The sequence below is a fragment of the Parasteatoda tepidariorum genome, chromosome 4 (assembly GCF_982258835.1).
Source record: "Parasteatoda tepidariorum strain Cologne lab strain chromosome 4, Ptep-v5.0, whole genome shotgun sequence".
In the NCBI taxonomy this organism is placed as follows: domain Eukaryota; kingdom Metazoa; phylum Arthropoda; class Arachnida; order Araneae; family Theridiidae; genus Parasteatoda; species Parasteatoda tepidariorum.
This window is the reverse complement of record NC_141758.1, coordinates 103,090,960-103,114,226: the sequence shown is the minus strand read 5'-3', so window position 1 is coordinate 103,114,226 and position 23,267 is coordinate 103,090,960. Positions and strand designations below refer to the sequence as shown.

Sequence of the window (23,267 nt, the reverse complement as noted above, 5' to 3'; positions counted from 1 at the left end):
CTCCGAAGCTATTGATATTTAACTATAATTTAAAGAATGAAAGTAAGTCAGAATGGCCGAGTGGTCTAAGGCGCCAGATTTAAGCTCTGGTTCTCGAAAGAGAGCGTGGGTTCGAACCCCACTTCTGACAAGGTATTGCTTTTACTAGTTAACATGATGCAAGATTAAAAGAAAAACACTTATGTAAGAATAATAAGTAATATCAAACGACTTCTTTTAAAGAAAGCACATCTCTGAAGCTATTGATATTTAACTATAATTTAGAGAATAAAAGTAAGTCAGAATGGCCGAGTGGTCTAAGGCGCCAGATTTAAGCTCTGGTTCTCGAAAGAGAGCGTGGGTTTGAACCCCACTTCTGACAAGGTATTGCTTTTACTAGTTAACATGATGTAAGATTAAAAGAAAAACACTTATGTAAGAATAATAAGTAATATCAAACGACTTCTTTTAAAGAAAACACATCTCCGAAGCTATTGATATTTAACTATAATTTAAAGAATGAAAGTGAGTCAGAATGGCCGAGTGGTCTAAGGCGCCAGATTTAAGCTCTGGTTCTCGAAAGAGAGCGTGGGTTCGAACCCCACTTCTGACAAGGTATTGCTTTTACTAGTTAACATGATGTAAGATTAAAAGAAAAACACTTATGTAAGAATAATAAGTAATTTCAAACGACTTCTTTTAAAGAAAACACATCTCCGAAGCTATTGATATTTAACTATAATTTAAGGAATAAAAGTAAGTCAGAATGACAGAGTGGTCTAAGGCGCCAGATTTAAGCTCTGGTTCTCGAAAGAGAGCGTGGGTTCGAACCCCACTTCTGACAAGGTATTGCTTTTACTAGTTAACATGATGTAAGATTAAAAGAAAAAGACTTATGTAAGAATAATAAGTAATATCAAACGACTTCTTTTAAAGAAAACACATCTCTGAAGCTATTGATATTTAACTATAATTTAAAGAATGAAAGTAAGTCAGAATGGCCGAGTGGTCTAGCGCCAGATTTAAGCTCTGGTTCTCGAAAGAGAGCGTGGGTTCGAACCCCACTTCTGACAAGGTATTGCTTTTACTAGTTAACATGACGTAAGATTAAAAGAAAAACACTTATGTAAGAATAATAAGTAATATCAAACGACTTCTTTTAAGGAAAACTCATCTCTGAAGCTATTGATATTTACCTATAATTTAAAGAATAAAAGTAAGTCAGAATTTCCGAGTGGTCTAAGGCGCCAGATTTAAGCTCTGGTTCTCGAAAGAGAGCGTGGGTTCGAACCCCACTTCTGACAAGGCATTGCTTTTACTAGTGAACATGATGTAAGATTAAAAGAAAAACACTTATGTAAGAATAATAAGTAATATCAAACGACTTCTTTTAAAGAAAACACATCTCCGAAGCTATTGATATTTAACTATAATTTAAAGAATGAAAGTAAGTCAGAATGGCCGAGTGGTCTAAGGCGCCAGATTTAAGCTCTGGTTCTCGAAAGAGAGCGTGGGTTCGAACGCCACTTCTGACAAGGTATTGCTTTTACTAGTTAACATGATGCAAGATTAAAAGAAAAACACTTATGTAAGAATAATAAGTAATATCAAACGACTTCTTTTAAAGAAAGCACATCTCTGAAGCTATTGATATTTAACTATAATTTAGAGAATAAAAGTAAGTCAGAATGGCCGAGTGGTCTAAGGCGCCAGATTTAAGCTCTGGTTCTCGAAAGAGAGCGTGGGTTCGAACCCCACTTCTGACAAGGTATTGCTTTTACTAGTTAACATGATGTAAGATTAAAAGAAAAACACTTATGTAAGAATAATAAGTAATATCAAACGACTTCTTTTAAAGAAAACACATCTCCGAAGCTATTGATATTTAACTATAATTTAAAGAATGAAAGTGAGTCCGAATGGCCGAGTGGTCTAAGGCGCCAGATTTAAGCTCTGGTTCTCGAAAGAGAGCGTGGGTTCGAACCCCACTTCTGACAAGGTATTGCTTTTACTAGTTAACATGATGTAAGATTAAAAGAAAAACACTTATGTAAGAATAATAAGTAATTTCAAACGACTTCTTTTAAAGAAAACACATCTCCGAAGCTATTGATATTTAACTATAATTTAAGGAATAAAAGTAAGTCAGAATGACAGAGTGGTCTAAGGCGCCAGATTTAAGCTCTGGTTCTCGAAAGAGAGCGTGGGTTCGAACCCCACTTCTGACAAGGTATTGCTTTTACTAGTTAACATGATGTAAGATTAAAAGAAAAAGACTTATGTAAGAATAATAAGTAATATCAAACGACTTCTTTTAAAGAAAACACATCTCTGAAGCTATTGATATTTAACTATAATTTAAAGAATGAAAGTAAGTCAGAATGGCCGAGTGGTCTAGCGCCAGATTTAAGCTCTGGTTCTCGAAAGAGAGCGTGGGTTCGAACCCCACTTCTGACAAGGTATTGCTTTTACTAGTTAACATGACGTAAGATTAAAAGAAAAACACTTATGAAAGAATAATAAGTAATATCAAACGGCTTCTTTTAAAAAAAACACATCTCCGAAGCTATTGATATTTAACTATAATTTAAAGAATGAAAGTAAGTCAGAATGGCCGAGTGGTCTAAGGCGCCAGATTTAAGCTCTGGTTCTCGAAAGAGAGCGTGGGTTCGAACCCCACTTCTGACAAGGTATTGCTTTTACTAGTTAACATGATGTAAGATTAAAAGAAACACACTTATGTAAGAATAATAAGTAATATCAAACGACTTCTTTTAAAGAAAACACATCTCCGAAGCTATTGATATTTAACTATAATTTAAAGAATAAAAGTAAGTCAGAATGGCCGAGTGGTCTAAGGCGCCAGATTTAAGCTCTGGTTCTCGAAAGAGAGCGTGGGTTCGAACCCCACTTCTGACAAGGTATTGCTTTTACTAGTTAACATGATGTAAGATTTAAAGAAAAACACTTATGTATGAATAATAAGTAATATCAAACGACTTCTTTTAAAGAAAACACATCTCCGAAGCTATTGATATTTAACTATAATTTAAAGAATAAAAGTAAGTCAGAAAGGCCGAGTGGTCTAAGGCGCCAGATTTAAACTCTGGTTCTCGAAAGAGAGCGTGGGTTCGAACCCCACTTCTGACAAGGTATTGCTTTTAATAGTTAACATGATGCAAGATTAAAAGAAAAACACTTATGTAAGAAAAATAAGTAATATCAAACGACTTCTTTTAAAGAAAGCACATCTCTGAAGCTATTGATATTTAACTATAATTTAGAGAATAAAAGTAAGTCAGAATGGCCGAGTGGTCTAAGGCGCCAGATTTAAGCTCTGGTTCTCGAAAGAGAGCGTGGGTTCGAACCCCACTTCTGACAAGGTTTTGCTTTTACTAGTTAACATGATGTTAGATTAAAACAAAAACACTTATGTAAGAATAATAAGTAATATCAAACGACTTCTTTTAAAGAAAACACATCTCCGAAGCTATTGATATTTGACTATAATTTAAAGAATAAAAGTAAGTCAGAATGGCCGAGTGGTCTAAGGCGCCAGATTTAAGCTCTGGTTCTCGAAAGACAGCGTGGGTTCGAACCCCACTTCTAACAAGGTATTGCTTTTACTTGTTAACATGATGTAAGATTAAAAGAAAAACACTTATGTAAGAATAATAAGTAATATCAAACGACTTCTTTTAAAGAAAACACATCTCTGAAGCTATTGATATTTAACTATAATTTAAAGAATAAAAGTAAGTCAGAATGGCCGAGTGGTCTAAGGCGCCAGATTTAAGCTCTGGTTCTCGAAAGAGAGCGTGGGTTCGAACCCCACTTCTGACAAGGTATTGCTTTTACTAGTTAACATGATGTAAGATTAAAAGAAAAACACTTATGTAAGAATAATAAGTAATATCAAACGACTTCTTTTAAAGAAAACACATCTCCGAAGCTATTGATATTTAACTATAATTTAAAGAATGAAAGAGAGTCAGAATGGCCGAGTGGTCTAAGGCGCCAGATTTAAGCTCTGGTTCTCGAAAGAGAGCGTGGGTTCGAACCCCACTTCTGACAAGGTATTACTTTTACTAGTTAACATGATGTAAGATTAAAAGAAAAACACTTATGTAAGAATAATAAGTAATTTCAAACGACTTCTTTTAAAGAAAACACATCTCCGAAGCTATTGATATTTAACTATAATTTAAGGAATAAAAGTAAGTCAGACTGACAGAGTGGTCTAAGGCGCCAGATTTAAGCTCTGGTTCTCGAAAGAGAGCGTGGGTTCGAACCCCACTTCTGACAAGGTATTGCTTTTACTAGTTAACATGATGTAAGATTAAAAGAAAAATACTTATGTAAGAATAATAAGTAATATCAAACGACTTCTTTTAAAGAAAACACATCTCTGAAGCTATTGATATTTAACTGTAATTTAAAGAATGAAAGTAAGTCAGAATGGCCGAGTGGTCTAGCGCCAGATTTAAGCTCTGGTTCTCGAAAGAGAGCGTGGGTTCGAACCCCACTTCTGACAAGGTATTGCTTTTACTAGTTAACATGACGTAAGATTAAAAGAAAAACACTTATGAAAGAATAATAAGTAATATCAAACGGCTTCTTTTAAAGAAAACACATCTCCGAAGCTATTGATATTTAACTATAATTTAAAGAATGAAAGTAAGTCAGAATGGCCGAGTGGTCTAAGGCGCCAGATTTAAGCTCTGGTTCTCGAAAGAGAGCGTGGGTTCGAACCCCACTTCTGACAAGGTATTGCTTTTACTAGTTAACATGATGTAAGATTAAAAGAAACACACTTATGTAAGAATAATAAGTAATATCAAACGACTTCTTTTAAAGAAAACACATCTCCGAAGCTATTGATATTTAACTATAATTTAAAGAATAAAAGTAACTCAGAATGGCCGAGTGGTCTAAGGCGCCAGATTTAAGCTCTGGTTCTCGAAAGAGAGCGTGGGTTCGAACCCCACTTCTGACAAGGTATTGCTTTTACTAGTTAACATGATGTTAGATTTAAAGAAAAACACTTATGTATGAATAATAAGTAATATCAAACGACTTCTTTTTAAGAAAACACATCTCCGAAGCTATTGATATTTAACTATAATTTAAAGAATAAAAGTAAGTCAGAAAGGCCGAGTGGTCTAAGGCGCCAGATTTAAGCTCTGGTTCTCGAAAGAGAGCGTGGGTTCGAACCCCACTTCTGACAAGGTATTGCTTTTACTAGTTAACATGATGCAAGATTAAAAGAAAAACACTTATGTAAGAATAATAAGTAATATCAAACGACTTCTTTTAAAGAAAGCACATCTCCGAAGCTATTGTTATTTAACTATAATTTAAAGAATAAAAGTAAGTCAGAAAGGCCGAGTGGTCTAAGGCGCCAGATTTAAGCTCTGGTTCTCGAAAGAGAGCGTGGGTTCAAACCCCACTTCTGACAAGGTATTGCTTTTACTAGTTAACATGATGCAAGATTAAAAGAAAAACACTTATGTAAGAATAATAAGTAATATCAAACGACTTCTTTTAAAGAAAGCACATCTCTGAAGCTATTGATATTTAACTATAATTTAGAGAATAAAAGTAAGTCAGAATGGCCGAGTGGTCTAAGGCGCCAGATTTAAGCTCTGGTTCTCGAAAGAGAGCGTGGGTTCGAACCCCACTTCTGACAAGGTTTTGCTTTTACTAGTTAACATGATGTTAGATTAAAACAAAAACACTTATGTAAGAATAATAAGTAATATCAAACGACTTCTTCGAACCCCACTTCTGACAAGGTATTGCTTTTACTAGTTAACATGATGTAAGATTAAAAGAAACACACTTATGTAAGAATAATAAGTAATATCAAACGACTTCTTTTAAAGAAAACACATCTCCGAAGCTATTGATATTTAACTATAATTTAAAGATTAAAAGTAAGTCAGAATGGCCGAGTGGTCTAAGGCGCCAGATTTAAGCTCTGGTTCTCGAAAGAGAGCGTGGGTTCGAACCCCACTTCTGACAAGGTTTTGCTTTTACTAGTTAACATGATGTAAGATTAAAAGAAAAATACTTATGTAAGAATAATAAGTAATATCAAACGACTTCTTTTAAAGAAAACACATCTCTGAAGCTATTGATATTTAACTATAATTTAAAGAATGAAAGTAAGTCAGAATGGCCGAGTGGTCTAGCACCAGATTTAAGCTCTGGTTCTCGAAGGAGAGCGTGGGTTCGAACCCCACTTCTGACAAGGTATTGCTTTTACTAGTTAACATGACGTAAGATTAAAAGAAAAACACTTATGAAAGAATAATAAGTAATATCAAACGGCTTCTTTTAAAGAAAACACATCTCCGAAGCTATTGATATTTAACTATAATTTAAAGAATGAAAGTAAGTCAGAATGGCCGAGTGGTCTAAGGCGCCAGATTTAAGCTCTGGTTCTCGAAAGAGAGCGTGGGTTCGAACCCCACTTCTGACAAGGTATTGCTTTTACTAGTTAACATGATGTAAGATTAAAAGAAACACACTTATGTAAGAATAATAAGTAATATCAAACGACTTCTTTTAAAGAAAACACATCTCAGAAGCTATTGATATTTAACTATAATTTAAAGAATAAAAGTAACTCAGACTGGCCGAGTGGTCTAAGGCGCCAGATTTAAGCTCTGATTCTCGAAAGAGAGCGTGGGTTCGAACCCCACTTCTGACAAGGTATTGCTTTTACTAGTTAACATGATGTAAGATTTAAAGAAAAACACTTATGTATGAATAATAAGTAATATCAAACGACTTCTTTTAAAGAAAACACATCTCCGAAGCTATTGATATTTAACTATAATTAAAAGAATAAAAGTAAGTCAGAAAGGCCGAGTGGTCTAAGGCGCCAGATTTAAGCTCTGGTTCTCGAAAGAGAGCGTGGGTTCGAACCCCACTTCTGACAAGGTATTGCTTTTACTAGTTAACATGATGCAAGATTAAAAGAAAAACACTTATGTAAGAATAATAAGTAATATCAAACGACTTCTTTTAAAGAAAGCACATCTCTGAAGCTATTGATATTTAACTATAATTTAGAGAATAAAAGTAAGTCAGAATGGCCGAGTGGTCTAAGGCGCCAGATTTAAGCTCTGGTTCTCGAAAGAGAGCGTGGGTTCGAACCCCACTTCTGACAAGGTATTGCTTTTACTAGTTAACATGATGTAAGATTAAAAGAAAAACACTTATGTAAGAATAATAAGTAATATCAAACGACTTCTTTTAAAGAAAACACATCTCCGAAGCTATTGATATTTAACTATAATTTAAAGAATGAAAGTAAGTCAGAATGGCCGAGTGGTCTAAGGCGCCAGATTTAAGCTCTGGTTCTCGAAAGAGAGCGTGGGTTCGAACCCCACTTCTGACAAGGTATTGCTTTTACTAGTTAACATGATGTAAGATTAAAAGAAAAACACTTATGTAAGAATAATAAGTAATATCAGACGACTTCTTTTAAAGAAAACACATCTCCGAAGCTATTGATATTTAACTATAATTTAAGGAATAAAAGTAAGTCAGAATGACAGAGTGGTCTAAGGCGCCAGATTTAAGCTCTGGTTCTCGAAAGAGAGCGTGGGTTCGAACCCCACTTCTGACAAGGTATTGCTTTTACTAGTTAACATGATGTAAGATTAAAAGAAAAAGACTTATGTAAGAATAAGTAATATCAAACGTCTTCTTTTAAAGAAAACACATCTCTGAAGCTATTGATATTTAACTATAATTTAAAGAATGAAAGTAAGTCAGAATGGACGAATGGTCTAAGGCGCCAGATTTAAGCTCTGGTTCTCGAAAGAGAGCGTGGGTTCGAACCCCACTTCTGACAAGGTATTGCTTTTACTAGTTAACATGACGTAAGATTAAAAGAAAAACACTTATGAAAGAATAATAAGTAATATCAAAAGACTTCTTTTAAGGAAAACACATCTTCGAAGCTATTGATATTTAACTATAATTTAAAGAATAAAAGTAAGTCAGAATGGCCGAGTGGTCAAAGGCGCCAGATTTAAGCTCTGGTTCTCGAAAGAGAGCGTGGGTTCGAACCCCACTTCTGACAAGGTATTGCTTTTACTAGTTAACATGATGTAAGATTAAAAGAAAAACACTTATGTAAGAATAATAAGTAATATCAAACGACTTCTTTCAAAGAAAACACATCTCCGAAGCTATTTATATTTAACTATAATTTAAAGATTAAAAGTAGTAAGTCAGAATGGCCGAGTGGTCTAAGGCGCCAGATTTAAGCTCTGGTTCTCGAAAGAGAGCGTGGGTTCGAACCCCACTTCTGACAAGGTTTTGCTTTTACTAGTTAACATGATGTTAGATTAAAACAAAAACACTTATGTAAGAATAATAAGTAATATCAAACGACTTCTTTTAAAGAAAACACATCTCCGAAGCTATTGATATTTAACTATAATTTAAAGAATAAAAGTAAGTCAGAATGGCCGAGTGGTCTAAGGCGCCAGATTTAAGCTCTGGTTCTCGAAAGACAGCGTGGGTTCGAACCCCACTTCTGACAAGGTATTGCTTTTACTAGTTAACATGATGTAAGATTTAAAGAAAAACACTTATGTAAGAATAATAAGTAATATCAAACGACTTCTTTTAAAGAAAACACATCTCCGAAGCTATTGATATTTAACTATAATTTAAAGATTAAAAGTAAGTCAGAATGGCCAAGTGGTCTAAGGCGCCAGATTTAAGCTCTGGTTCTCGAAAGAGAGCGTGGATTCGAACCCCACTTCTGACAAGGTTTTGCTTTTACTAGTTAACATGATGTAAGATTAAAACAAAAACACTTATGTATGAATAAGAAGTAATATCAAACGACTTCTTTTAAAGAAAACACATCTCCGAAGCTATTGATATTTAACTATAATTTAAAGAATAAAAGTAAGTCAGAATGGCCGAGTGGTCAAAGGCGCCAGATTTAAGCTCTGGTTCTCGAAAGAGAGCGTGGGTTCGAACCCCACTTCTGACAAGGTATTGCTTTTACTAGTTAACATGATGTAAGATTAAAAGAAAAAAACTTATGTAAGAATAATAAGTAAGTCAGAATGGCTGAGTGGTCTAAGGCGCCAGATTTAAGCTCTGGTTCTCGAAAGAGACCGTGTGTTCGAACCCCACTTCTGAAAAGGTATTGCTTTTACTAGTTAACATGATGTAAGATTTAAAGAAAAACACTTATGTAAGAATAATAAGTAATATCAAACGACTTCTTTTAAAGAAAACACATCTCCGAAGCTATTGATATTTAACTATAATTTAAAGATTAAAAGTAAGTCAGAATGGCCGAGTGGTCTAAGGCGCCAGATTTAAGCTCTGGTTCTCGAAAGAGAGCGTGGGTTCGAACCCCACTTCTGACAAGGTTTTGCTTTTACTAGTTAACATGATGTTAGATTAAAACAAAAACACTTATGTAAGAATAATAAGTAATATCAAACGACTTCTTTTAAAGAAAACACATCTCCGAAGCTATTGATATTTAACTATAATTTAAAGAATAAAAGTAAGTCAGAATGGCCGAGTGGTCTAAGGCGCCAGATTTAAGCTCTGGTTCTCGAAAGACAGCGTGGGTTCGAACCCCACTTCTGACAAGGTATTGCTTTTACTAGTTAACATGATGTAAGATTTAAAGAAAAACACTTATGTAAGAATAATAAGTAATATCAAACGACTTCTTTTAAAGAAAACACATCTCCGAAGCTATTGATATTTAACTATAATTTAAAGATTAAAAGTAAGTCAGAATGGCCAAGTGGTCTAAGGCGCCAGATTTAAGCTCTGGTTCTCGAAAGAGAGCGTGGATTCGAACCCCACTTCTGACAAGGTTTTGCTTTTACTAGTTAACATGATGTAAGATTAAAACAAAAACACTTATGTATGAATAAGAAGTAATATCAAACGACTTCTTTTAAAGAAAACACATCTCCGAAGCTATTGATATTTAACTATAATTTAAAGAATAAAAGTAAGTCAGAATGGCCGAGTGGTCAAAGGCGCCAGATTTAAGCTCTGGTTCTCGAAAGAGAGCGTGGGTTCGAACCCCACTTCTGACAAGGTATTGCTTTTACTAGTTAACATGATGTAAGATTAAAAGAAAAACACTTATGTAAGAATAATAAGTAATATCAAACGACTTCTTTCAAAGAAAACACATCTCCGAAGCTATTTATATTTAACTATAATTTAAAGATTAAAAGTAGTAAGTCAGAATGGCCGAGTGGTCTAAGGCGCCAGATTTAAGCTCTGGTTCTCGAAAGAGAGCGTGGGTTCGAACCCCACTTCTGACAAGGTTTTGCTTTTACTAGTTAACATGATGTTAGATTAAAACAAAAACACTTATGTAAGAATAATAAGTAATATCAAACGACTTCTTTTAAAGAAAACACATCTCCGAAGCTATTGATATTTAACTATAATTTAAAGAATAAAAGTAAGTCAGAATGGCCGAGTGGTCTAAGGCGCCAGATTTAAGCTCTGGTTCTCGAAAGACAGCGTGGGTTCGAACCCCACTTCTGACAAGGTATTGCTTTTACTAGTTAACATGATGTAAGATTTAAAGAAAAACACTTATGTAAGAATAATAAGTAATATCAAACGACTTCTTTTAAAGAAAACACATCTCCGAAGCTATTGATATTTAACTATAATTTAAAGATTAAAAGTAAGTCAGAATGGCCAAGTGGTCTAAGGCGCCAGATTTAAGCTCTGGTTCTCGAAAGAGAGCGTGGATTCGAACCCCACTTCTGACAAGGTTTTGCTTTTACTAGTTAACATGATGTAAGATTAAAACAAAAACACTTATGTATGAATAAGAAGTAATATCAAACGACTTCTTTTAAAGAAAACACATCTCCGAAGCTATTGATATTTAACTATAATTTAAAGAATAAAAGTAAGTCAGAATGGCCGAGTGGTCAAAGGCGCCAGATTTAAGCTCTGGTTCTCGAAAGAGAGCGTGGGTTCGAACCCCACTTCTGACAAGGTATTGCTTTTACTAGTTAACATGATGTAAGATTAAAAGAAAAAAACTTATGTAAGAATAATAAGTAAGTCAGAATGGCTGAGTGGTCTAAGGCGCCAGATTTAAGCTCTGGTTCTCGAAAGAGACCGTGTGTTCGAACCCCACTTCTGAAAAGGTATTGCTTTTACTAGTTAACATGATGTAAGATTTAAAGAAAAACACTTATGTAAGAATAATAAGTAATATCAAACGACTTCTTTTAAAGAAAACACATCTCCGAAGCTATTGATATTTAACTATAATTTAAAGATTAAAAGTAAGTCAGAATGGCCGAGTGGTCTAAGGCGCCAGATTTAAGCTCTGGTTCTCGAAAGAGAGCGTGGGTTCGAACCCCACTTCTGACAAGGTTTTGCTTTTACTAGTTAACATGATGTTAGATTAAAACAAAAACACTTATGTAAGAATAATAAGTAATATCAAACGACTTCTTTTAAAGAAAACACATCTCCGAAGCTATTGATATTTAACTATAATTTAAAGAATAAAAGTAAGTCAGAATGGCCGAGTGGTCTAAGGCGCCAGATTTAAGCTCTGGTTCTCGAAAGACAGCGTGGGTTCGAACCCCACTTCTGACAAGGTATTGCTTTTACTAGTTAACATGATGTAAGATTTAAAGAAAAACACTTATGTAAGAATAATAAGTAATATCAAACGACTTCTTTTAAAGAAAACACATCTCCGAAGCTATTGATATTTAACTATAATTTAAAGATTAAAAGTAAGTCAGAATGGCCAAGTGGTCTAAGGCGCCAGATTTAAGCTCTGGTTCTCGAAAGAGAGCGTGGATTCGAACCCCACTTCTGACAAGGTTTTGCTTTTACTAGTTAACATGATGTAAGATTAAAACAAAAACACTTATGTATGAATAAGAAGTAATATCAAACGACTTCTTTTAAAGAAAACACATCTCCGAAGCTATTGATATTTAACTATAATTTAAAGAATAAAAGTAAGTCAGAATGGCCGAGTGGTCAAAGGCGCCAGATTTAAGCTCTGGTTCTCGAAAGAGAGCGTGGGTTCGAACCCCACTTCTGACAAGGTATTGCTTTTACTAGTTAACATGATGTAAGATTAAAAGAAAAAAACTTATGTAAGAATAATAAGTAAGTCAGAATGGCTGAGTGGTCTAAGGCGCCAGATTTAAGCTCTGGTTCTCGAAAGAGACCGTGTGTTCGAACCCCACTTCTGAAAAGGTATTGCTTTTACTAGTTAACATGATGTAAGATTTAAAGAAAAACACTTATGTAAGAATAATAAGTAATATCAAACGACTTCTTTTAAAGAAAACACATCTCCGAAGCTATTGATATTTAACTATAATTTAAAGATTAAAAGTAAGTCAGAATGGCCGAGTGGTCTAAGGCGCCAGATTTAAGCTCTGGTTCTCGAAAGAGAGTGTGGGTTCGAACCCCACTTCTGACAAGGTTTTGCTTTTACTAGTTAACATGATGTAAGATTAAAAGAAAAACACTTATATAAGAATAATAAGTAATATCAAACGACTTCTTTTAAAGAAAACACATCTCTGAAGCTATTGATATTTAACTATAATTTAAAGAATAAAAGTAAGTCAGAATGGCCGAGTGGTCTAAGGCGCCAGATTTAAGCTCTGGTTCTCGAAAGAGAGCGTGGGTTCGAACCCCACTTCTGACAAGGTATTGCTTTTACTAGTTAACATGATGTAAGATTAAAAGAAAAACACTTATGTAAGAATAATAAGTAATATCAAACGACTTCTTTTAAAGAAAACACATCTCCGAAGCTATTGATATTGAACTATAATTTAAAGAATAAAAGTAAGTCAGAATGGCCGTGTGGTCTAAGGCGCCAGATTTAAGCTCTGGTTCTCGAAAGAGAGCGTGGGTTCGAACCCCACTTCTGACAAGGTATTTCTTTTACTAGTTAACATGATGTAAGATTAAAAGAAAAACACTTATGTATGAATAATAAGTAATATCAAACGACTTCTTTTAAAGAAAACACATCTCCGAAGCTATTCATATTTAACTATAATTTAAAGAATAAAAGTAAGCCAGAATGGCCGAGTGGTCAAAGGCGCCAGATTTAAGCTCTGGTTCTCGAAAGAGAGCGTGGGTTCGAACCCCACTTCTGACAAGGTATTGCTTTTACTAGTTAACATGATGTAAGATTAAAAGAAAAAAACTTATGTAAGAGTAATAAATAATATCAAACGACTTCTTTTAAAGAAAACACATCTCCGAAGCTATTGATATTTAACTATAATTTAAAGAATAAAAGTAAGTCAGAATGGCCGAGTGGTCTAAGGCGCCAGATTTAAGCTCTGGTTCTCGAAAGAGACCGTGTGTTCGAACCCCACTTCTGAAAAGGTATTGCTTTTACTAGTTAAGATGATGTAAGATTTAAAGAAAAACACTTATGTAAGAATAATAAGTAATATCAAACGACTTCTTTTAAAGAAAACACATCTCCGAAGCTATTGATATTTAACTATAATTTAAAGATTAAAAGTAAGTCAGAATGGCCGAGTGGTCTAAGGCGCCAGATTTAAGCTCTGGTTCTCGAAAGAGAGCGTGGGTTCGAACCCCACTTCTGACAAGGTATTGCTTTTACTAGTTAACATGATGTAAGATTAAAAGAAAAACACTTATGTAAGAATAATAAGTAATATCAAACGACTTCTTTTAAAGAAAACACATCTCCGAAGCTATTGATATTGAACTATAATTTAAAGAATAAAAGTAAGTCAGAATGGCCGTGTGGTCTAAGGCGCCAGATTTAAGCTCTGGTTCTCGAAAGAGAGCGTGGGTTCGAACCCCACTTCTGACAAGGTTTTGCTTTTACTAGTTAACATGATGTTAGATTAAAACAAAAACACTTATGTAAGAATAATAAGTAATATCAAACGACTTCTTTTAAAGAAAACACATCTCCGAAGCTATTGATATTTAACTATAATTTAAAGAATAAAAGTATGTCAGAATGGCCGAGTGGTCTAAGGCGCCAGATTTAAGCTCTGGTTCTCGAAAGACAGCGTGGGTTCGAACCCCACTTCTGACAAGGTATTGCTTTTACTAGTTAACATGATGTAAGATTTAAAGAAAAACACTTATGTAAGAATAATAAGTAATATCAAACGACTTCTTTTAAAGAAAACACATCTCCGAAGCTATTGATATTTAACTATAATTTAAAGATTAAAAGTAAGTCAGAATGGCCAAGTGGTCTAAGGCGCCAGATTTAAGCTCTGGTTCTCGAAAGAGAGCGTGGATTCGAACCCCACTTCTGACAAGGTTTTGCTTTTACTAGTTAACATGATGTAAGATTAAAACAAAAACACTTATGTATGAATAAGAAGTAATATCAAACGACTTCTTTTAAAGAAAACACATCTCCGAAGCTATTGATATTTAACTATAATTTAAAGAATAAAAGTAAGTCAGAATGGCCGAGTGGTCAAAGGCGCCAGATTTAAGCTCTGGTTCTCGAAAGAGAGCGTGGGTTCGAACCCCACTTCTGACAAGGTATTGCTTTTACTAGTTAACATGATGTAAGATTAAAAGAAAAAAACTTATGTAAGAATAATAAGTAAGTCAGAATGGCTGAGTGGTCTAAGGCGCCAGATTTAAGCTCTGGTTCTCGAAAGAGACCGTGTGTTCGAACCCCACTTCTGAAAAGGTATTGCTTTTACTAGTTAACATGATGTAAGATTTAAAGAAAAACACTTATGTAAGAATAATAAGTAATATCAAACGACTTCTTTTAAAGAAAACACATCTCCGAAGCTATTGATATTTAACTATAATTTAAAGATTAAAAGTAAGTCAGAATGGCCGAGTGGTCTAAGGCGCCAGATTTAAGCTCTGGTTCTCGAAAGAGAGTGTGGGTTCGAACCCCACTTCTGACAAGGTTTTGCTTTTACTAGTTAACATGATGTAAGATTAAAAGAAAAACACTTATATAAGAATAATAAGTAATATCAAACGACTTCTTTTAAAGAAAACACATCTCTGAAGCTATTGATATTTAACTATAATTTAAAGAATAAAAGTAAGTCAGAATGGCCGAGTGGTCTAAGGCGCCAGATTTAAGCTCTGGTTCTCGAAAGAGAGCGTGGGTTCGAACCCCACTTCTGACAAGGTATTGCTTTTACTAGTTAACATGATGTAAGATTAAAAGAAAAACACTTATGTAAGAATAATAAGTAATATCAAACGACTTCTTTTAAAGAAAACACATCTCCGAAGCTATTGATATTGAACTATAATTTAAAGAATAAAAGTAAGTCAGAATGGCCGTGTGGTCTAAGGCGCCAGATTTAAGCTCTGGTTCTCGAAAGAGAGCGTGGGTTCGAACCCCACTTCTGACAAGGTATTTCTTTTACTAGTTAACATGATGTAAGATTAAAAGAAAAACACTTATGTATGAATAATAAGTAATATCAAACGACTTCTTTTAAAGAAAACACATCTCCGAAGCTATTCATATTTAACTATAATTTAAAGAATAAAAGTAAGCCAGAATGGCCGAGTGGTCAAAGGCGCCAGATTTAAGCTCTGGTTCTCGAAAGAGAGCGTGGGTTCGAACCCCACTTCTGACAAGGTATTGCTTTTACTAGTTAACATGATGTAAGATTAAAAGAAAAAAACTTATGTAAGAATAATAAGTAATATCAAACGACTTCTTTTAAAGAAAACACATCTCCGAAGCTATTGATATTTAACTATAATTTAAAGAATAAAAGTAAGTCAGAATGGCCGAGTGGTCTAAGGCGCCAGATTTAAGCTCTGGTTCTCGAAAGAGACCGTGTGTTCGAACCCCACTTCTGAAAAGGTATTGCTTTTACTAGTTAAGATGATGTAAGATTTAAAGAAAAACACTTATGTAAGAATAATAAGTAATATCAAACGACTTCTTTTAAAGAAAACACATCTCCGAAGCTATTGATATTTAACTATAATTTAAAGATTAAAAGTAAGTCAGAATGGCCGAGTGGTCTAAGGCGCCAGATTTAAGCTCTGGTTCTCGAAAGAGAGCGTGGGTTCGAACCCCACTTCTGACAAGGTTTTGCTTTTACTAGTTAACATGATGTAAGATTAAAAGAAAAACACTTATATAAGAATAATAAGTAATATCAAACGACTTCTTTTAAAGAAAACACATCTCTGAAGCTATTGATATTTAACTATAATTTAAAGAATAAAAGTAAATCAGAATGGCCGAGTGGTCTAAGGCGCCAGATTTAAGCTCTGGTTCTCGAAAGAGAGCGTGGGTTCGAACCCCACTTCTGACAAGGTATTGCTTTTACTAGTTAACATGATGTAAGATTAAAAGAAAAACACTTATGTAAGAATAATAAGTAATATCAAACGACTTCTTTTAAAGAAAACACATCTCCGAAGCTATTGATATTTAACTATAATTTAAAGAATAAAAGTAAGTCAGAATGGCCGTGTGGTCTAAGGCGCCAGATTTAAGCTCTGGTTCTCGAAAGAGAGCGTGGGTTCGAACCCCACTTCTAACAAGGTATTGCTTTTACTAGTTAACATGATGTAAGATTAAAAGAAAAACACTTATGTAAGAATAATAAGTAATATCAAACGACTTCTTTTAAAGAAAACACATCTCTGAAGCTATTGATATTTAACTATAATTTAAAGAATAAAAGTAAGTCAGAATGGCCGAGTGGTCTAAGGCGCCAGATTTAAGCTCTGGTTCTCGAAAGGGAGCGTGGGTTCGAACCCCACTTCTGACAAGGTTTTGCTTTTACTAGTTAACATGATGTTAGATTAAAACAAAAACACTTATGTAAGAATAATAAGTAATATCAAACGACTTCTTTTAAAGAAAACACATCTCCGAAGCTATTGATATTTAAATATAATTTAAAGAATAAAAGTAAGTCAGAATGGCCGAGTGGTCTAAGGCGCCAGATTTAAGCTCTGGTTCTCGAAAGAGAGCGTGGGTTCGAACCCCACTTCTAACAAGGTATTGCTTTTACTAGTTAACATGATGTAAGATTAAAAGAAAAACACTTATGTAAGAATAATAAGTAATATCAAACGACTTCTTTTAAAGAAAACACATCTCTGAAGCTATTGATATTTAACTATAATTTAAAGAATAAAAGTAAGTCAGAATGGCCGAGTGGTCTAAGGCGCCAGATTTAAGCTCTGGTTCTCGAATGAGAGCGTGGGTTCGAACCCCACTTCTGACAAGGTATTGCTTTTACTAGTTAACATGATGTAAGATTAAAAGAAAAACACTTATGTAAGAATAATAAGTAATATCAAACGACTTCTTTTAAAGAAAACACATCTCCGAAGCTATTGATATTTAACTATAATTTAAAGAATAAAAGTAAGTCAGAATGGCCGTGTGGTCTAAGGCGCCAGATTTAAGCTCTGGTTCTCGAAAGAGAGCGTGGGTTCGAACCCCACTTCTAACAAGGTATTGCTTTTACTAGTTAACATGATGTAAGATTAAAAGAAAAACACTTATGTAAGAATAATAAGTAATATCAAACGACTTCTTTTAAAGAAAACACATCTCCGAAGCTATAGATATTTAACTATAATTTAAAGAATAAAAGTAAGTCAGAATGACAGAGTGGTCTAAGGCGCCAGATTTAAGCTCTGGTTCTCGAAAGAGAGCGAGGGTTCGAACCCCACTTCTGACAAGGTATTGCTTTTACTAGTTAACATGATGTAAGATTAAAAGAAAAACACTTATGTAAGAATAATAAGTAATATCAAACGACATCTTTTAAAGAAAACACATCTCTGAAGCTATTGATATTTAACTATAATTTAAAGAATGAAAGTAAGTCAGAATGGCCGAGTGGTCTAAGGCGCCAGATTTAAGCTCTGGTTCTCGAAAGAGAGCGTGGGTTCGAACCCCCTTCTGACAAGGTATTGCTTTTACTAGTTAACATGATGTAAGATTAAAAGAAAAACACTTATGAAAGAATAATAAGTAATATCAAACGACTTCTTTTAAAGAAAACACATCTCCGAAGCTATTGATATTTAACTATAATTTAAAAAATAAAAGTAAGTCAGAATGGCCGAGTGGTCTAAGGCGCCAGATTTAAGCTCTGGTTCTCGAAAGAGAGCGTGGGTTCGAACCCCACTTCTGACAAGGTATTGCTTTTACTAGTTAACATGATGTAAGATTAAAAGAAAAACACTTATGTAAGAATAATAAGTAATACCAAACGACTTCTTTTAAGGAAAACACATCTCTGAAGCTATTGATATTTAACTATAATTTAAAGAATAAAAGTAAGTCAGAATGGCCGAGTGGTCTAAGGCGCCAGATTTAAGCTCTGGTTCTCGAAAGAGAGCGTGGGTTCGAACCCCACTTCTGACAAGGTATTGCTTTTACTAGTTAACATGATGTAAGATTAAAAGAAAAACACTTATGTAAGAATAATAAGTAATATCAAACGACTTCTTTTAAAGAAAACACATCTCCGAAGCTATTGATATTTAACTATAATTTAAAGAATGAAAGTAAGTCAGAATGGCCGAGTGGTCTAAGGCGCCAGATTTAAGCTCTGGTTCTCGAAAGAGAGCGTGGGTTCGAACCCCACTTCTGACAAGGTATTGCTTTTACTAGTTAACATGATGCAAGATTAAAAGAAAAACACTTATGTAAGAATAATAAGTAATATCAAACGACTTCTTTTAAAGAAAACACATCTCCAAAGCTATTGATATTTAACTATAATTTAAAGAATAAAAGTAAGTCAGAATGGCCGAGTGGTCTAAGGCGCCAGATTTAAGCTCTGGTTCTCGAAAGAGAGCGTGGGTTCGATCCCCACTTCTGACAAGGTATTGCTTTTACTAGTGAACATGATGTAAGATTAAAAGAAAAACACTTATGTAAGAATAATAAGTAATATCAAACGACTTCTTTTAAAGAAAACACATCTCCGAAGCTATTGATATTTAACTATAATTTAAAGAATGAAATTAAGTCAGAATGGCCGAGTGGTCTAAGGCGCCAGATTTAAGCTCTGGTTCTCGAAAGAGAGCGTGGGTTCGAACCCCACTTCTGACAAGGTATTGCTTTTACTAGTTAACATGATGCAAGATTAAAAGAAAAACACTTATGTAAGAATAATAAGTAATATCAAACGACTTCTTTTAAAGAAAGCACATCTCTTAAGCTATTGATATTTAACTATAATTTAGAGAATAAAAGTAAGTCAGAATGGCCGAGTGGTCTAAGGAGCCAGATTTAAGCTCTGGTTCTCGAAAGAGAGCGTGGGTTCGAACCCCACTTCTGACAAGGTATTGCTTTTACTAGTTAACATGATGTTATATTAAAAGAAAAACACTTATGTAAGAATAATAAGTAATATCAAACGACTTCTTTTAAAGAAAACACATCTCCGAAGCTATTGATATTTAACTATAATTTAAAGAATGAAAGTAAGTCAGAATGGCCAAGTGGTCTAAGGCGCCAGATTTAAGCTCTGGTTCTCGAAAGAGAGCGTGGGTTCGAACCCCACTTCTGACAAGGTATTGCTTTTACTAGTTAACATGATGTAAGATTAAAAGAAAAACACTTATGTAAGAATAATAAGTAATATCAAACGACTTCTTTTAAAGAAAACACATCTCTGAAGCTATTGATATTTAACTATAATTTAAAGAATGAAAGTAAGTCAGAATGGCCGAGTGGTCTAAGGCGCCAGATTTAAGCTCTGGTTCTCGAAAGAGAGCGTGGGTTCGAACCCCACTTCTGACAATGTATTGCTTTTACTAGTTAACATGATGTAAGATTAAAAGAAAAACACTTATGAAAGAATAATAAGTAATATCAAACGACTTCTTTTAAAGAAAACACATCTCCGAAACTATTGATATTTAACTATAATTTAAAGAATGAAAGTAAGTCAGAATGGCCGAGTGGTCTAAGGCGCCAGATTTAAGCTCTGGTTCTCGAAAGAGAGCGTGGGTTCGAACCCCACTTCTGACAAGGTATTGCTTTTACTAGTTAACATGATGTAAGATTAAAAGAAAAACACTTATGTAAGAATAATAAGTAATATCAAACGACTTCTTTTAAAGAAAACACATCTCCGAAGCTATTGATATTTAACTATAATTTAAAGAATGAAATTAAGTCAGAATGGCCGAGTGGTCTAAGGCGCCAGATTTAAGCTCTGGTTCTCGAAAGAGAGCGTGGGTTCGAACCCCACTTCTGACAAGGTATTGCTTTTACTAGTTAACATGATGCAAGATTAAAAGAAAAACACTTATGTAAGAATAATAAGTAATATCAAACGACTTCTTTTAAAGAAAGCACATCTCTTAAGCTATTGATATTTAACTATAATTTAGAGAATAAAAGTAAGTCAGAATGGCCGAGTGGTCTAAGGAGCCAGATTTAAGCTCTGGTTCTCGAAAGAGAGCGTGGGTTCGAACCCCACTTCTGACAAGGTATTGCTTTTACTAGTTAACATGATGTTATATTAAAAGAAAAACACTTATGTAAGAATAATAAGTAATATCAAACGACTTCTTTTAAAGAAAACACATCTCCGAAGCTATTGATATTTAACTATAATTTAAAGAATGAAAGTAAGTCAGAATGGCCAAGTGGTCTAAGGCGCCAGATTTAAGCTCTGGTTCTCGAAAGAGAGCGTGGGTTCGAACCCCACTTCTGACAAGGTATTGCTTTTACTAGTTAACATGATGTAAGATTAAAAGAAAAACACTTATGTAAGAATAATAAGTAATATCAAACGACTTCTTTTAAAGAAAACACATCTCTGAAGCTATTGATATTTAACTATAATTTAAAGAATGAAAGTAAGTCAGAATGGCCGAGTGGTCTAAGGCGCCAGATTTAAGCTCTGGTTCTCGAAAGAGAGCGTGGGTTCGAACCCCACTTCTGACAATGTATTGCTTTTACTAGTTAACATGATGTAAGATTAAAAGAAAAACACTTATGAAAGAATAATAAGTAATATCAAACGACTTCTTTTAAAGAAAACACATCTCCGAAACTATTGATATTTAACTATAATTTAAAGAATGAAAGTAAGTCAGAATGGCCGAGTGGTCTAAGGCGCCAGATTTAAGCTCTGGTTCTCGAAAGAGAGCGTGGGTTCGAACCCCACTTCTGACAAGGTATTGCTTTTACTAGTTAACATGATGTAAGATTAAAAGAAAAACACTTATGTAAGAATAATAAGTAATATCAAACGACTTCTTTTAAAGAAAACACATCTCCGAAGCTATTGATATTTAACTATAATTTAAAGAATGAAAGTAAGTCAGAATGGCCGAGTGGTCAAAGGCGCCAGATTTAAGCTCTGGTTCTCGAAAGAGAGCGTGGGTTCGAACCCCACTTCTGACAAGGTATTGCTTTTACTAGTTAACATGACGTAAGATTAAAAGAAAAACACTTATGAAAGAATAATAAGTAATATCAAACGGCTTCTTTTAAAGAAAACACATCTCCGAAGCTATTGATATTTAACTATAATTTAAAAAATAAAAGTAAGTCAGAATGGCCGAGTGGTCTAAGGCGCCAGATTTAAGCTCTGGTTCTCGAAAGAGAGCGTGGGTTCGAACCCCACTTCTGACAAGGTATTGCTTTTACTAGTTAACATGATGTAAGATTAAAAGAAAAACACTTATGTAAGAATAATAAGTAATATCAAACGACTTCTTTTAAGGAAAACACATCTCTGAAGCTATTGATATTTAACTATAATTTAAAGAATAAAAGTAAGTCAGAATGGCCGAGTGGTCTAAGGCGCCAGATTTAAGCTCTGGTTCTCGAAAGAGAGCGTGGGTTCGAACCCCACTTCTGACAAGGTTTTGCTTTTACTAGTTAACATGATGTAAGATTAAAAGAAAAACACTTATGTAAGAATAATAAGTAATATCAAACGACTTCTTTTAAAGAAAACACATCTCCGAAGCTATTGATATTTAACTATAATTTAAAGAATGAAAGTAAGTCAGAATGGCCGAGTGGTCTAAGGCGCCAGATTTAAGCTCTGGTTCTCGAAAGAGAGCGTGGGTTCGAACCCCACTTCTGACAAGGTATTGCTTTTAGTAGTTAACATGATGTAAGATTAAAAGAAAAACACTTATGTAAGAATAATAAGTAATATCAAACGACTTCTTTTAAAGAAAACACATCTCCAAAGCTATTGATATTTAACTATAATTTAAAGAATAAAAGTAAGTCAGAATGGCCGAGTGGTCTAAGGCGCCAGATTTAAGCTCTGGTTCTCGAAAGAGAGCGTGGGTTCGATCCCCACTTCTGACAAGGTATTGCTTTTACTAGTGAACATGATGTAAGATTAAAAGAAAAACACTTATGTAAGAATAATAAGTAATATCAAACGACTTCTTTTAAAGAAAACACATCTCCGAAGCTATTGATATTTAACTATAATTTAAAGAATGAAATTAAGTCAGAATGGCCGAGTGGTCTAAGGATCCAGATTTAAGCTCTGGTTCTCGAAAGAGAGCGTGGGTTCGAACCCCACTTCTGACAAGGTATTGCTTTTACTAGTTAACATGATGCAAGATTAAAAGAAAAACACTTATGTAAGAATAATAAGTAATATCAAACGACTTCTTTTAAAGAAAGCACATCTCTTAAGCTATTGATATTTAACTATAATTTAGAGAATAAAAGTAAGTCAGAATGGCCGAGTGGTCTAAGGAGCCAGATTTAAGCTCTGGTTCTCGAAAGAGAGCGTGGGTTCGAACCCCACTTCTGACAAGGTATTGCTTTTACTAGTTAACATGATGTTATATTAAAAGAAAAACACTTATGTAAGAATAATAAGTAATATCAAACGACTTCTTTTAAAGAAAACACATCTCCGAAGCTATTGATATTTAACTATAATTTAAAGAATGAAAGTAAGTCAGAATGGCCGAGTGGTCTAAGGCGCCAGATTTAAGCTCTGGTTCTCGAAAGAGAGCGTGGGTTCGAACCCCACTTCTGACAAGGTATTGCTTTTACTAGTTAACATGATGTAAGATTAAAAGAAAAACACTTATGTAAGAATAATAAGTAATATCAAACGACTTCTTTTAAAGAAAACACATCTCTGAAGCTATTGATATTTAACTATAATTTAAAGAATGAAAGTAAGTCAGAATGGCCGAGTGGTCTAAGGCGCCAGATTTAAGCTCTGGTTCTCGAAAGAGAGCGTGGGTTCGAACCCCACTTCTGACAAGGTATTGCTTTTACT

The 23,267-nt window shown here is 34.3% G+C and overlaps 1 protein-coding gene and 47 non-coding genes across 49 annotated transcripts in view; 47 read left to right on the top strand and 1 right to left on the bottom strand.

Moving 5' to 3' along the window:
- Positions 1-23,267, bottom strand: part of LOC107444341 (uncharacterized) — a 246,621-nt gene that overhangs the window by 130,365 nt on the left and 92,989 nt on the right. The gene's annotated exons all lie outside the window — the stretch shown is intronic.
- TRNAL-UAA (transfer RNA leucine (anticodon UAA)) lies at positions 47-130 on the top strand. The gene has a single exon. It is a non-coding gene; the product is annotated as a tRNA-Leu (tRNA).
- TRNAL-UAA (transfer RNA leucine (anticodon UAA)) lies at positions 509-592 on the top strand. Its single transcript has one exon. It is a non-coding gene; the product is annotated as a tRNA-Leu (tRNA).
- Positions 1,662-1,745, top strand: TRNAL-UAA (transfer RNA leucine (anticodon UAA)). The gene has a single exon. It is a non-coding gene; the product is annotated as a tRNA-Leu (tRNA).
- TRNAL-UAA (transfer RNA leucine (anticodon UAA)) lies at positions 2,584-2,667 on the top strand. Its single transcript has one exon. It is a non-coding gene; the product is annotated as a tRNA-Leu (tRNA).
- On the top strand, positions 2,815-2,898 carry TRNAL-UAA (transfer RNA leucine (anticodon UAA)). The gene has a single exon. It is a non-coding gene; the product is annotated as a tRNA-Leu (tRNA).
- TRNAL-UAA (transfer RNA leucine (anticodon UAA)) lies at positions 3,277-3,360 on the top strand. Its single transcript has one exon. It is a non-coding gene; the product is annotated as a tRNA-Leu (tRNA).
- TRNAL-UAA (transfer RNA leucine (anticodon UAA)) lies at positions 3,739-3,822 on the top strand. The gene has a single exon. It is a non-coding gene; the product is annotated as a tRNA-Leu (tRNA).
- On the top strand, positions 3,970-4,053 carry TRNAL-UAA (transfer RNA leucine (anticodon UAA)). The gene has a single exon. It is a non-coding gene; the product is annotated as a tRNA-Leu (tRNA).
- On the top strand, positions 4,661-4,744 carry TRNAL-UAA (transfer RNA leucine (anticodon UAA)). Its single transcript has one exon. It is a non-coding gene; the product is annotated as a tRNA-Leu (tRNA).
- Positions 5,585-5,668, top strand: TRNAL-UAA (transfer RNA leucine (anticodon UAA)). The gene has a single exon. It is a non-coding gene; the product is annotated as a tRNA-Leu (tRNA).
- TRNAL-UAA (transfer RNA leucine (anticodon UAA)) lies at positions 5,920-6,003 on the top strand. The gene has a single exon. It is a non-coding gene; the product is annotated as a tRNA-Leu (tRNA).
- TRNAL-UAA (transfer RNA leucine (anticodon UAA)) lies at positions 6,380-6,463 on the top strand. The gene has a single exon. It is a non-coding gene; the product is annotated as a tRNA-Leu (tRNA).
- On the top strand, positions 7,073-7,156 carry TRNAL-UAA (transfer RNA leucine (anticodon UAA)). Its single transcript has one exon. It is a non-coding gene; the product is annotated as a tRNA-Leu (tRNA).
- Positions 7,304-7,387, top strand: TRNAL-UAA (transfer RNA leucine (anticodon UAA)). Its single transcript has one exon. It is a non-coding gene; the product is annotated as a tRNA-Leu (tRNA).
- TRNAL-UAA (transfer RNA leucine (anticodon UAA)) lies at positions 7,994-8,077 on the top strand. Its single transcript has one exon. It is a non-coding gene; the product is annotated as a tRNA-Leu (tRNA).
- Positions 8,228-8,311, top strand: TRNAL-UAA (transfer RNA leucine (anticodon UAA)). Its single transcript has one exon. It is a non-coding gene; the product is annotated as a tRNA-Leu (tRNA).
- TRNAL-UAA (transfer RNA leucine (anticodon UAA)) lies at positions 8,921-9,004 on the top strand. The gene has a single exon. It is a non-coding gene; the product is annotated as a tRNA-Leu (tRNA).
- TRNAL-UAA (transfer RNA leucine (anticodon UAA)) lies at positions 9,306-9,389 on the top strand. Its single transcript has one exon. It is a non-coding gene; the product is annotated as a tRNA-Leu (tRNA).
- TRNAL-UAA (transfer RNA leucine (anticodon UAA)) lies at positions 9,999-10,082 on the top strand. The gene has a single exon. It is a non-coding gene; the product is annotated as a tRNA-Leu (tRNA).
- TRNAL-UAA (transfer RNA leucine (anticodon UAA)) lies at positions 10,233-10,316 on the top strand. The gene has a single exon. It is a non-coding gene; the product is annotated as a tRNA-Leu (tRNA).
- On the top strand, positions 10,926-11,009 carry TRNAL-UAA (transfer RNA leucine (anticodon UAA)). The gene has a single exon. It is a non-coding gene; the product is annotated as a tRNA-Leu (tRNA).
- TRNAL-UAA (transfer RNA leucine (anticodon UAA)) lies at positions 11,311-11,394 on the top strand. The gene has a single exon. It is a non-coding gene; the product is annotated as a tRNA-Leu (tRNA).
- Positions 12,004-12,087, top strand: TRNAL-UAA (transfer RNA leucine (anticodon UAA)). Its single transcript has one exon. It is a non-coding gene; the product is annotated as a tRNA-Leu (tRNA).
- Positions 12,620-12,703, top strand: TRNAL-UAA (transfer RNA leucine (anticodon UAA)). Its single transcript has one exon. It is a non-coding gene; the product is annotated as a tRNA-Leu (tRNA).
- TRNAL-UAA (transfer RNA leucine (anticodon UAA)) lies at positions 13,544-13,627 on the top strand. The gene has a single exon. It is a non-coding gene; the product is annotated as a tRNA-Leu (tRNA).
- On the top strand, positions 14,468-14,551 carry TRNAL-UAA (transfer RNA leucine (anticodon UAA)). Its single transcript has one exon. It is a non-coding gene; the product is annotated as a tRNA-Leu (tRNA).
- Positions 15,084-15,167, top strand: TRNAL-UAA (transfer RNA leucine (anticodon UAA)). The gene has a single exon. It is a non-coding gene; the product is annotated as a tRNA-Leu (tRNA).
- On the top strand, positions 16,008-16,091 carry TRNAL-UAA (transfer RNA leucine (anticodon UAA)). Its single transcript has one exon. It is a non-coding gene; the product is annotated as a tRNA-Leu (tRNA).
- Positions 16,701-16,784, top strand: TRNAL-UAA (transfer RNA leucine (anticodon UAA)). Its single transcript has one exon. It is a non-coding gene; the product is annotated as a tRNA-Leu (tRNA).
- On the top strand, positions 17,163-17,246 carry TRNAL-UAA (transfer RNA leucine (anticodon UAA)). Its single transcript has one exon. It is a non-coding gene; the product is annotated as a tRNA-Leu (tRNA).
- Positions 18,086-18,169, top strand: TRNAL-UAA (transfer RNA leucine (anticodon UAA)). The gene has a single exon. It is a non-coding gene; the product is annotated as a tRNA-Leu (tRNA).
- TRNAL-UAA (transfer RNA leucine (anticodon UAA)) lies at positions 18,317-18,400 on the top strand. Its single transcript has one exon. It is a non-coding gene; the product is annotated as a tRNA-Leu (tRNA).
- Positions 18,548-18,631, top strand: TRNAL-UAA (transfer RNA leucine (anticodon UAA)). Its single transcript has one exon. It is a non-coding gene; the product is annotated as a tRNA-Leu (tRNA).
- On the top strand, positions 18,779-18,862 carry TRNAL-UAA (transfer RNA leucine (anticodon UAA)). Its single transcript has one exon. It is a non-coding gene; the product is annotated as a tRNA-Leu (tRNA).
- Positions 19,010-19,093, top strand: TRNAL-UAA (transfer RNA leucine (anticodon UAA)). The gene has a single exon. It is a non-coding gene; the product is annotated as a tRNA-Leu (tRNA).
- TRNAL-UAA (transfer RNA leucine (anticodon UAA)) lies at positions 19,703-19,786 on the top strand. The gene has a single exon. It is a non-coding gene; the product is annotated as a tRNA-Leu (tRNA).
- On the top strand, positions 19,934-20,017 carry TRNAL-UAA (transfer RNA leucine (anticodon UAA)). The gene has a single exon. It is a non-coding gene; the product is annotated as a tRNA-Leu (tRNA).
- TRNAL-UAA (transfer RNA leucine (anticodon UAA)) lies at positions 20,165-20,248 on the top strand. Its single transcript has one exon. It is a non-coding gene; the product is annotated as a tRNA-Leu (tRNA).
- Positions 20,858-20,941, top strand: TRNAL-UAA (transfer RNA leucine (anticodon UAA)). The gene has a single exon. It is a non-coding gene; the product is annotated as a tRNA-Leu (tRNA).
- TRNAL-UAA (transfer RNA leucine (anticodon UAA)) lies at positions 21,089-21,172 on the top strand. The gene has a single exon. It is a non-coding gene; the product is annotated as a tRNA-Leu (tRNA).
- Positions 21,320-21,403, top strand: TRNAL-UAA (transfer RNA leucine (anticodon UAA)). The gene has a single exon. It is a non-coding gene; the product is annotated as a tRNA-Leu (tRNA).
- On the top strand, positions 21,551-21,634 carry TRNAL-UAA (transfer RNA leucine (anticodon UAA)). Its single transcript has one exon. It is a non-coding gene; the product is annotated as a tRNA-Leu (tRNA).
- TRNAL-UAA (transfer RNA leucine (anticodon UAA)) lies at positions 21,782-21,865 on the top strand. The gene has a single exon. It is a non-coding gene; the product is annotated as a tRNA-Leu (tRNA).
- TRNAL-UAA (transfer RNA leucine (anticodon UAA)) lies at positions 22,013-22,096 on the top strand. Its single transcript has one exon. It is a non-coding gene; the product is annotated as a tRNA-Leu (tRNA).
- TRNAL-UAA (transfer RNA leucine (anticodon UAA)) lies at positions 22,244-22,327 on the top strand. Its single transcript has one exon. It is a non-coding gene; the product is annotated as a tRNA-Leu (tRNA).
- TRNAL-UAA (transfer RNA leucine (anticodon UAA)) lies at positions 22,937-23,020 on the top strand. The gene has a single exon. It is a non-coding gene; the product is annotated as a tRNA-Leu (tRNA).
- Positions 23,168-23,251, top strand: TRNAL-UAA (transfer RNA leucine (anticodon UAA)). Its single transcript has one exon. It is a non-coding gene; the product is annotated as a tRNA-Leu (tRNA).